This window comes from Bison bison, unplaced genomic scaffold (assembly GCF_000754665.1).
Source record: "Bison bison bison isolate TAMUID 2011002044 unplaced genomic scaffold, Bison_UMD1.0 scf7180017864239, whole genome shotgun sequence".
Lineage (NCBI taxonomy): Eukaryota > Metazoa > Chordata > Mammalia > Artiodactyla > Bovidae > Bison > Bison bison.
Genome location: NW_011494811.1, coordinates 5,457,320 through 5,468,560, shown reverse-complemented (window position 1 = coordinate 5,468,560; position 11,241 = coordinate 5,457,320). Strand labels below are relative to the sequence as shown.

Here is an 11,241-nt window from a genome sequence, read left to right as displayed (position 1 = left end):
GAGGGGAAGCAAGAGCAGTGGGCAATGCAGTGGAACAGAGACGATGGCAGTGAGTCATGTGACTCATCTAGGGTGAGGCTGCCCACCCCCCAACAAGCTGGGTCACTAGCCTTCTGACAAGGAGGCAATCAGCGCAGGTCCCAGACTTTCATCCTGTAACTTGTTCTTTAGAGAAGAGACTTCTGCCAAGTGGCCTAGCCTCGAGCAAGTTGGCCAACTTTATTCAGGGTTTTGGCTAGCCCTTCCCAGCACTGAGAGGAAATGGGAGAGACTGAAGAATGTAGATTAAGCACCTCCAGCTGCTGACATGTTGCTGACAGTGGCAGATAAGATGGGATGAGTGGCATGCGCTGAATGCAAGCTCTAATAGCACTCGACTCGACTGCATTCAGCAAGCTGGAGTTCGGGGTACTTGAAATTATTTATTTAGATCCATCAGCCCTGTTTGGGAAGCCTGATTAGTGTCAGCAGACGCCTGTGAGGAGCCCAGGGAACCACAGAGTAAATGTGTCAGGGCTCACAGTTGCCTAGCCCACGCGCTGCCGCCCCTGCTCCAGGCAGTTCTGGATGCACTTCCTCCTCTTCCTCCTGATTGTGGAAGAGTGAAAGGGGACTGTCATAGTGATCCAGGCAACTCTCGAACAATCCAAAGGCCAGGTTTGTTATTAATTCCTGAACTTCCCAAAGGAGGGAAATACATAATTCTTTATGAACATCTAAAATGGAGGCTGGAGGGACTTACCTGGTGGTCCAGCGTTTAAGATTTTGCCTTCCAGTGCAAGGAGTGTGGGTTTGATCCCTGGTTGGGGAGCTAAGATCCTACATGTCTCTCCGCTGAAAAACTAGAACATAAACAACAGAAGCAATATTATAATAAATTCAATAAAGACTTTAAAAATGGTCCACATTGATTTAAAATAAAATGGAGGTCAGAGCAAAGAACAGCAGCACTCTGACACAGCAGAGCCTCGGTGAGTAGGGAAAGCGATCATGATGCTGGGAGTGGGCCACTAGCCCTCAGACCTCGGGCAGGACCCGTTACCTCTCTGATCCGCACGTTCTCATGTGTGAATTAAGAGATCAGATCTAGGATGAGCCCTGGGAGACGCTGGCTGTTCGGTTTTCCGAGGAGCGGCTGCTACTGGTGGCCTTTTTGCAGATACATTGTTGTCACTGAACACTGGCCCTAGAGAAGCTCAGCCATCAATATGTCCAAGTACAAACTGATTATGTTAAGACATGGAGAGGGTGCCTGGAATAAAGAGAACCGCTTTTGTAGCTGGGTGGATCAGAAACTCAACAGTGATGGACTGCAGGAAGCGCAGAACTGTGGGAAGCAACTCAAAGCACTAAACTTTGAGTTTGATCTCGTGTTCACATCCATCCTGAACCGGTCTATCCACACAGCCTGGCTGATCCTGGAAGAGCTGGGGCAGGAGTGGGTTCCTGTGGAGAGCTCCTGGCGTCTCAACGAGCGTCACTACGGAGCCTTGATCAGTCTCAACAGGGAGCAGATGGCATTGAATCATGGCGAGGAGCAGGTGAGGCTGTGGAGAAGGAGCTACAACGTGACCCCTCCTCCCATCGAGGAGTCCCATCCTTACTACCATGAAATCTACAACGACCGGAAATATAAAGTGTGTGATGTGCCTTTGGATCAGCTGCCACGATCCGAGAGCTTAAAGGATGTTCTGGAGAGACTCCTTCCCTATTGGAATGAGAGGATTGCTCCTGAAGTATTGCGTGGTAAAACCGTTCTGATATCTGCTCATGGAAATAGCTGCCGGGCACTCCTGAAATATCTGGAAGGTATCTCGGATGAAGAAATTATCAACATTACTCTTCCTACTGGGGTCCCCATTCTCCTGGAACTGGACGAGAACCTGCGTACTGTTGGGCCTCACCAGTTCCTGGGCGACCAAGAGGCTATCCAAGCAGCCATTAAGAAAGTTGACGATCAAGGAAAAGTGAAACGAGCTGACAAATAAAGTTTTTCCCACGTGCTGGCTAGGAATAGCTGCAGAAGGAATGGTGCTCATCTCCCACACCCCCCCTTTTTTTTTTCTGTCTTCCCACCTGATTTTTCCAGATCTAGGCTGTGGGGTAGAGTTTGTAGAGGTAATTAGGTCTTAACGTTGGCCCAGTTAAAGGCTTTAGGATGCCCATAGCCTTATGTGCTAACCCCTGCCAGCCTCCTTTTAATTAGTCACTAAGTTAATCACCAGTGGGGCTTAATCAATGTCCTAAGTTTCTGAGATGGAAAAGCAACAAGTGAAGCTTAAGTTCAAGGTCGTCCTCATTCAGTAAATCAGTATTGAGTCACTATTGACAGACCTTCACTTCAATAAGACGTTTGTATTTATAGAAAATTTCTGGGATGATAATAAAGGATATTAGATAAAAAAAAAAAAAAAAAGAGATCAGATCTAATCAGTGTCTTTTCTTTCCCCTTTCCTTTTCCTTTCTTTTTTTCTCCCTTCCTTCTTTCCTTTTTCCTTTCCTTCATTTCAACATGGAACTGTTTTCTCAAATAAAGAAGATAATTTCAGTGGCCTTACGCTTTTCCTTGGTTCTTGTTCCTAGCTTTTTTGGTGAAATTATCATTCACATAGTGATGGATGGATAATCCATGGTATAGTCCAGGGGTCAGTTACCTTTTCCTATAAAGGTTTATATACTTTAGGCTTTGTGGGCCAGTTGGCCAAGTGAAAAAGCGGCAATAGATGGTAGGTAAACCAGTAGATACTGTGCTCCAATAAAGCTTTATGTACAAGGACAGGGGGCAGGCCAGACGTGGCCCACGCGCTACTGCTTGCTCACCCTTGGGATAGCTCCGTCAGCAGTCTCCTCCACTCTACAGCCCTGATGAGAACTCCAAATCGAGTGAGGAAGACACTGAGAGAAAGGAACTGGATCACTTCAATTCTCTACCCCTAACTCTCAAGACATTCGCCTCACATCCTAGATTAATAACAGATGTTCACAAATATATATGCTCCAGAGTGAATGTTTTTTATTTAGAAACAAATTGCTCTACATTCATGAAGGGAAGAAAGGGGAAAGACCAAAAACCAAATTGTTGTTGACTCACCTGATGAGCAAATTGGCAAACCACTCACCTCTGTCCTACAGGGCCCATGATGAGTCCAGAGCTGAGTCCTGGAATCTACAGATCCTGCCATCTTCTCCCACCACAACAGAACTCCACACAGTGCCCCTCTGCATTTACATAGGGCTTACGGAATAATATGTCAGGTTGTTAATTACATAATGAGTCTGCCTATGTGAGAGGAGAGATTCTAATGAAATCCTCATGTGTACAGTATTTTATAGAAATAAAAAAATACCTACTGGACTATTTGTTCAATCCTCATTTTCTGAGCATTAATCCTCCCCACTTCTAGGAATCACATCCTGAATGACAGGAGCTCAAGGAGGGCCCACAGCCACCCCTTTCCTGCCTCAGGAGCCCAAGTATTTGCTGCTTTCTGGACCTAAGTGTCTCTTCCTCCATCTCCCTTGTTAATTCCTATTTATCTCCCAGATCTCAGTTTACATAGCATTTCCTAAGAAGTACATTCCTGTGTCCTCCAATATAAACTAGTTCCCTCTATTATCCTCTCAGTATTCTATGCTTCTCCTTCATCATATTTATCATAAGTGTATTACATTTTTATTTGTTGTCTTTTGGTTTAATGTACGTCTTCCCTAGAAGAATTTAGGGTAAGGACAGGGGGACCTTATGTATTTTGTACAAACTCTATCCCCGACATCACACACTGTGCAGGGAGTTGGCACTTAGTTGACATTTGTTGAATGAATGACTATCCTTTGTGCTGCCGGTTAAAGAAAAGGCTGAAATCTTTCCAGTGGGCCCGAGTCCAAGCACACTGTCCACCCTGCAACTTGAACTGAACTCCTGTTATGAACTAAATGTTTGTGCTTCTTTAAAATTCATTTGTTGAAATCCTAACCCCCTCAGGGTGATGGTATAAAGAGGCAGGCCTTTGGGAAGTGATTAGGTCATGAGCAGGGAGCCCTCATGAACAGGATTCATGCCCTTATGAAGGAAACTCCAGAGATACCCCTTACTCCCTACTGCCTACTGAGGGCACAGTGAGAGGCTGCAATCTGCAACCCGGAGGAGGGCCCTCGCCAGAACACAACAGAGCTGACGCCATGATCTCTAACTTCCAGTCTCCAGAATGGTGAGAAATAAACTTTGTTGTTTATAAGTCACCTCATTTGTGGTATTGTGTTACAGCAGCCTGAGCTAAGGCAAGTTTTCAGTAACTGCACAGAGGTCTATTCACAGGATATAAGTGGGCACTTATATAAGTAGTATTTACACAAGTACTTATATAAGTAGTACTCTGGGCACTACACTGGCAAGGAAAAAAGGAGAAAGAGGTGGGAAGGGGGAAGTGGGATGAAAGATCAACAGAGCACAGCATCCGGATTTCTGAAGTCTTAAAAGAAGCTTTAGAACTCCAAGCCAGTGGGGGCTTGTGCTTGTGCCATGCAAGGTTTCTTCTCCCTTAAGGAGAACTATCTATACCTTGACACTGTCCAAACTCGTGGTAACCCTACTGCTGTCTCCACTCCTCAGCACCCCCAAAACATCAAGTTACTTGGTCCACACTTGACTGTGACCAAATAAAATCCCTTCCTTGAGATACCCATTAGAAACCAAGAGAGAGATTCAGCCCCTCCTACACACAAATTGGATGACCATGATCTATGGGTAAGAAAAGCAGAAGAAATCTGTCTTCAGATAAAGAAGGGAAGGCCTAAGGAGAGGTGGATAGACAGCCGTGATGGTTCCAGTCTTTGATTACAGCCCTTTTACGAAGGGTGTGCATGCTCAGTCACTCGATCATGTACAACTCTTTAAGACCCCATGGACTGTAGCCCTGCAGGCTCCTCTGTCCATAGGCTTTTCCAGGCAAGAATACTGGAGTGGGTTGCTGTGACTTCCTCCAGGAGATCTTCCCGACCCAAGGATGGAACCCCACATCTCTTTTGTCTTCTGCATTGGCAGGCAGATTCTTTACCACTCTGCCACCTGGAAAGCCCTTTCATGAAGTCCAGCTGCAAATCCACCTTCAGGTGGTTTGAAAAATCTACGTTTTTGATTAGGCAAGTTACCTCCTGAAATATGAACTCTAGGTAAATATAATGATTTCACATAGTCCGTCCTGTTGGACCCTCATGACAGCACAGCAGGGAAAGTACTGTTACTCCCACTTTACAGGTGCTTTTTGACTACAAGAAATTATGCTTCATTACATTCTTGTGAGTTCTAGTCTTAATTCTATCATGACTGCATTGTTTGAAGCGAATGGATTTCTTTCATCCTTTCTTTGTTAAGAACAAATCTTAGACTGGTGGAAAGGGTCAAGAAACCTGTTTGTAATTTATGAAACCAAAAACCATGATCTAGAAGACTTTGAATAGGCAGGAACTGTCAATAAGCCTGGCCAAGTCTCCTCATTTCTAAATGCATGTATTGGATTATATGGTATCCAAGATCCCTTCTAGGTCTAACACTCAACAGATTATTTTCTGGCTTCAATTACCTAGATGTTTACTCTTAGTCATGAAAGAGCTGAAAATGGCTAATAAATTTGGTGGGATATTTGGACAACACAGTTATAAACCCACTTGTATCTGCAATAATTCTTTCTGGCTCTGAAAACCTTTGAAAATTTTCCCTTTTATTATGACTCCATGGATCATTACTTGGCAAAGAAATTTCCCCTAATATTGATCTATGAACATAAAGAATTATGTGCCAGGATAAAAGGATATAAAAATAAAATCTATTAACTTATTGACAATAAAAGTCAGAGCTGAATTTTCATGAAAATGAACAAACAAAAGCTACCATCAAAACTGGATGAGTTGAGAAAATACAAGCTTAATTGACTTACCCTGAGTAAGTGATTTTCAACTTAATGTTTCCTAGTTCTGAATCTCCAAGACTTTCTTGAAATTGTTTAATGGAGAAAATTATTCCCCAAATTTCCAGTCTATTGTAAGCTCACTGACCTTAATTGCCATCTTCACCATGCTATCCAGGGACCTCATCTTCACTCTTTAGCATTCCTCAAATGATTGAAATTCCAGAAAACCAAGATCATATAACCTCACTGCCTTAAAGGGGAAACACATAAACAGAGCCTACTAGCCTGGATATCACTAAGTTCCAAAATTGAAAACCCACTAAAATAGATTCTGAGGATGATAATCTACCAATTCTATTGGCAAGCACTTTCCAAAACTGTCACAAAACTTGTAATCAAGTGAAATTAGAAAACTACTTATGTTTTTCAAACATCCAAGATGGAGAAAAATCAGACCTATTCATAGAATAATTTCTGGCACATATCAGGTGTTCAATAAGTGATTCTTAATGAGTAAATTAGCTTTACATTTTTGTATAGCTATCCAAGTTTTAAAGTGCACATACATAATATATTTATACTTCATTACACATAAAAAGACGAAATATTTTCTTATTTTGCATTTTTTGTCTATTAATTCTTCACCTCAGTTTGAGTGTATACAGCCATTCCAAGGTATTTTTTTCTGGATTGCTTTCTGAGGCTCATTGTTGACCTTTAATGACCTCATCATCTGAAGAATGAGAATGGGGAAACTCTATTAACTGGGCCACTTAAGAAGAGTCCTTTGCCGGTCAAGGAATTTAAATGTTATTTTTTCCTCTTGCCATACAGATATATAGATATACAGATATATAGATAGATACAGATATAGACATGCAAACATAGAGATATAGATGTAGCTATAGGTAAATAGATATAAACAGAAATAGAGATATATATTTCAATTTTACTAGGCTTTGTCCAGCGCAGTAAAAATCCCAAATTCACCTCTTTCTGCTCCAAGCAGCATGTGGTGCAGTGGTGTCCTCTACCTGTAACTGAATCATTTATCTTCATTAGGTCTCCAGGTCACTGGTCTTCATTAGCCTGCGGCAGCCTCTCATTTGACTTGCATTGCAGGCTCCCCATATAGGTAATGATTCTAATTTTGAAAATCTCCAGCAGTTATGGCTAAGAAGCTGAGGCGGAAAGATGGACAGAAAGGGCAGGAGTGGGGCTGCCTCGCCTCATTCCTGCCTCACTCTGCGTCCTCTAGAGAGACACCGGCTGCAGGCTGATTGGGACTGTGGAACTTGGGGACCTGAGACTTGTTCTCTACTGGCTTTTCTTCAGTAAACGAGCATTCATAGTTATTGCATCAGAAAGCTTGACAAAGGGAAACCAAAACTTTAGTCTGAAACCAACAAGGGCATTGAAAGCTCACTTGCTCCTCTCGTGCCCTCTCTCCTTTACATACTGCGCAATTGCCACAGTAACTTGCCCTGCCTTCTGACCTCAGGGCCTTTGCACATGATGCTCCTTGGGCCTGGATTTCTCTTACCTCAGCTCACCTCTGATAAATTCCTGCCTATCTTTTGGTCTCAGTCTATAGTCTCTCTTGATTCCCTGATCTAAATTAGTTTCCTCTTTTATTACTTTTTAGTATCCTAGTCTCCTTTTCCACACTTATCATAAATGCCACTATATACTTATTTGTTTTCTTTTGGTTTAATGTCCATCTTCCCCAGAGGAATTTAGGGGGTTACTGTGAACTGAATGTTAGTGTCCCCCCTCAAATTCTCCTGTTTTATTTAATTCAATTAATTAATTAATTAATTTTATTTTGCTGTGTCAGGTCTTAGTTGGGGCACATGGGATCTTTCTTTGAGGTGCCAGGGCTTCAGTCTGGCTGTGGTGCTTAGTCTCCAGAGCTCAGGCTCAGTAGTTGTAACACTGGGGCTTAGCTGCCCCATGGCATACAGGATTCTAGTTTCCAGACCAGGGGTCAAACCCATATCTCCTGCATTTGAAGGTGGACTCTTAACCACTGGACCTCCAGAGAAATTCCGCCTCACTCCCACTCCTATCCCCCACCTCCAGTTCTTATGTTGAAGCCTGGTTCCCAGTGTGAAAGCATTTGGAGGTGGGATCTTTGGGAATTACTTAGTTTGGGGTGAAGTCATGGGGATGGAGGCTCCATGAGGGAATCACTGTCCCTGTAAGGAATGAAATGATCAGGGCTCTCTCCCTTTGCTGCATAGGGACACAGGAGAAGGAGACTGTCTACAAGTTAGAAACAGGGTCCTCCCCAGAACCTGATCATTTCAGCACTCTGACCTTGGACTTCCAGCCTCTAGAACTGTAAGAAATAAATATTTGTGGGTCTAAACTGGCCAGTCTATGGTATTTTTGTTAAAGCAGCCCAAGCTGACTATGACAGGGGAGAATATGAAGGCTGTATTTATTTTGTATAACATGGTGGCCCCAGCATCTCACATCATGCAGTGCATGGGCAGTTAATTCATATTTGCTGAAGGAATGACCTATCATTTGCTGCTGTTGATAAAAAGAAAAGACTGTATCTTTCCAGTGGGCCAGAATCTGAGTACACTCTCTGCTCCACAACCTGGGCTGAAGGTCTTACTATCAGCAGGAGTGCTCTCAGGATAAGTAGCCCAAAGTGTTATTCCCAATCTCAAGAAACAGGTAAAGAGTTAGTAGATTTACCCTGCCAGTTCCTTTGAAGAGTCAAGGAATTTAACAAGAAAGAACTGGGGATTGGAACACTGATTAATGAACAAAAGGAGTGGCAGAATCCTGATGGCAATGAGTCTCATTCTCTAACATGTCAGCCACCAGTCAATAAGTCACCCGTGAAAACACTTCAGGCCCTGAGAAAACTATGTTAAATAACAGATTGGAGTGATATGGAGTCTCTGATATTTGCTAACAACAGATTTGGGGTATTCAGGAGTAAATTACAAAGCCAGTTGTGTCAGGAATTGTTTCCGTTGCAAACAACAGAATAACCATATAGCAGGCTAAAGCAATAAAGACATTTAATTATTTCACGTTACAGAAAGCTTAGAAGTGGGTGGTTCTAACAGAGGGGCAGCAGAAGAGGGTCAGCAAGGACCCAGGCTCTGTCCATCTTTCCCCTCTGAATTTATTGGTAGATCAGTAATGTCTTCCCACATGGTGGTAAGATGGCTGCCATATTCCAAGAATCATGTCTTCCCAAAATATCATCCCAAGAACAAAGGGCAAGCATGTGGAGGAGGACTGTTTCTCCTCTTGGTACTCTCTCTTTTAACAGACGGAAAACCTTTCCCAGGATTTCACCTCAGATATCGTTGGCCATTCATATCACTGGTATTCCCTGGAAAAAAGGAACGGGATGCTATAACTGGCATAGATCAATCAGAGGTTGTCCTCTGGGGGTGGAGGGTAGGGAGCCCATTGACACTCTGAGTAGAGTTGAGGTTTTGCTAAAAGAGAAGAAAGGGAATGGCTATGGGGTAGGCAATCAAAAGTGTCTGTCACATAAAGTGTTGTCTATTTTTAAACATGTTAATGCATAAATATGTAGATCTCCACTCAAAATATGGCAGGCTGTATGCTCAGATCTGAGACATTTATCAGACTAATCTCATTGACTGAATCAGAACAATTTTGGTTCATATATACAGTTACCCTAAATTTATCTGATTTTATGTTAGAAGAGGAGGGTGTTAAAATTTGTATTCATGGACAGATTCCCATGAAGTAGGCATCCATTAAAAAGTTATTTATTGAGTGCTACCATATCTCTGGCACAGTGGCTGAGCATCAGGACTAAGATATAGTCCCTCTCCTTGGGTAACTGTAATTAGGATGATTAAGTATTATTACAGGTGCAAGTACATGAGACCAGGGAATGTATCTAGGGAGAGCCCTCTCTTGGGGTTAGGGAGAGTTTTGGAAGATGTGACATTTAAAGAGACCTGAAAGGGACTTCTCTGGTGGTCCAGTGGCTAAGACTCCACGCTCCCAATGTGCGGGGCCCAGGTTCAATCCCTGGTCAGGGAACTAGCTCTCACATGCTGCAACTTAAAAAAAAAATGATCCCACATGCCTCAGTGAAGATTGAAGATCCTGAGTGCCACAAGTAAGACCCAGTGCAGCCAAATAAATAAATTTAAAAAGACGAGAGAGAGATCCACAGGACAAGTGAAGTGGCTTGATGATGCATGGGATGGGGACTAGGCTGTGGGTGAGAAGAGGATGAGGGAGTGTTCCAGGCAAAGGAACTAGCAGTGCAAAGATTTGGAGGCAAGAGCACACAGGCAAAATTTGAATTATTCACTATGGCAGGAGTAGAGTGTGATTGGTGATGTGAGAAGATGGGCTGGGGTCACATCATGAATTTAGACTCTACCTCAAGGACAATGGGGAGAAACATCATCAGATTCACTTGTTAGAAATCCAGTTACCAGGTGGAAAATGGATCAGAGAGGATGAGTGGTGATTTGCATTGCTGGCCCCAATGCTCACTGTCCCCTGCATCCACACCCTTGCCATGGCCTCCCAGTGAACCGAGGACACTTTCTACCGCTTGGCTTTGGGCCAGGCCATCCAATCTGTTCTGGCCAGTGGCAGGTGGCAGAAGCAGCCGTGTGCCATTTCTAAGCCCAGGCATTAAGAAGCCTTGGTTGTTTCCACTTGCCCTCTGGTATCTCTGCCTTTGCCAGGTCCATGGGGCCCAGGAGGAAGATGGGAGACAAATGGAGCACAGCCACCCAGCTGCTGCAGCCTGAAGCACAGCCAGCTCAGCTGCCCCACAAACTCCTAAGAGAGGAATGACTGTCTTTGTTTTTATGAGATGTTGGAATTTTCAGTATGCAGTGTTATTGTGACTATTGCTAGGAAAGGGCCACGCTAGGAGCAGAGTGATGTATTAGGAGATGATTGTAACTGTCAGGTGAAGGCTAGTGGTCACCTGAACCAAGCTGATGAGGAAAGAGATGGAGAAAAACAGATTCAAAAGATACTTAGAAAACTGAATTGCCATGACACAGTAGCTTATAGAAGAATTAGTTTAGAATGTCTCCTGCGGTTCTTCCTTGGATAACTGTTCACTAAGATGGGGACATAGGGGGAAAATGATGTGCTTGTTTATGTGGAATCTGAGACATTTGGAAGATGTGCAAGGGAAGTAGTCCAGGAGACATGGGTCTAGAACTTGAGTGAGGTCTCAGCTGGGCCAACGCACACATGTGGGTCTGGAGAGGGACCCTTAGAATTTAGAGCAAGAAGAATGTGGAGGGTAGAACTCTGAAGAGGCCAGCATTTGAGGACAAATGAGCAGGAGCCC

General features: G+C 43.5%; 1 pseudogene; it reads left to right on the top strand.

Annotated features, from left to right (window-relative positions):
* Positions 1-1,169: 1,169 nt before the first annotated feature.
* On the top strand, positions 1,170-2,032 carry LOC104993467 (annotated as a pseudogene).
* The last annotated feature ends 9,209 nt before the right edge of the window (positions 2,033-11,241 follow it).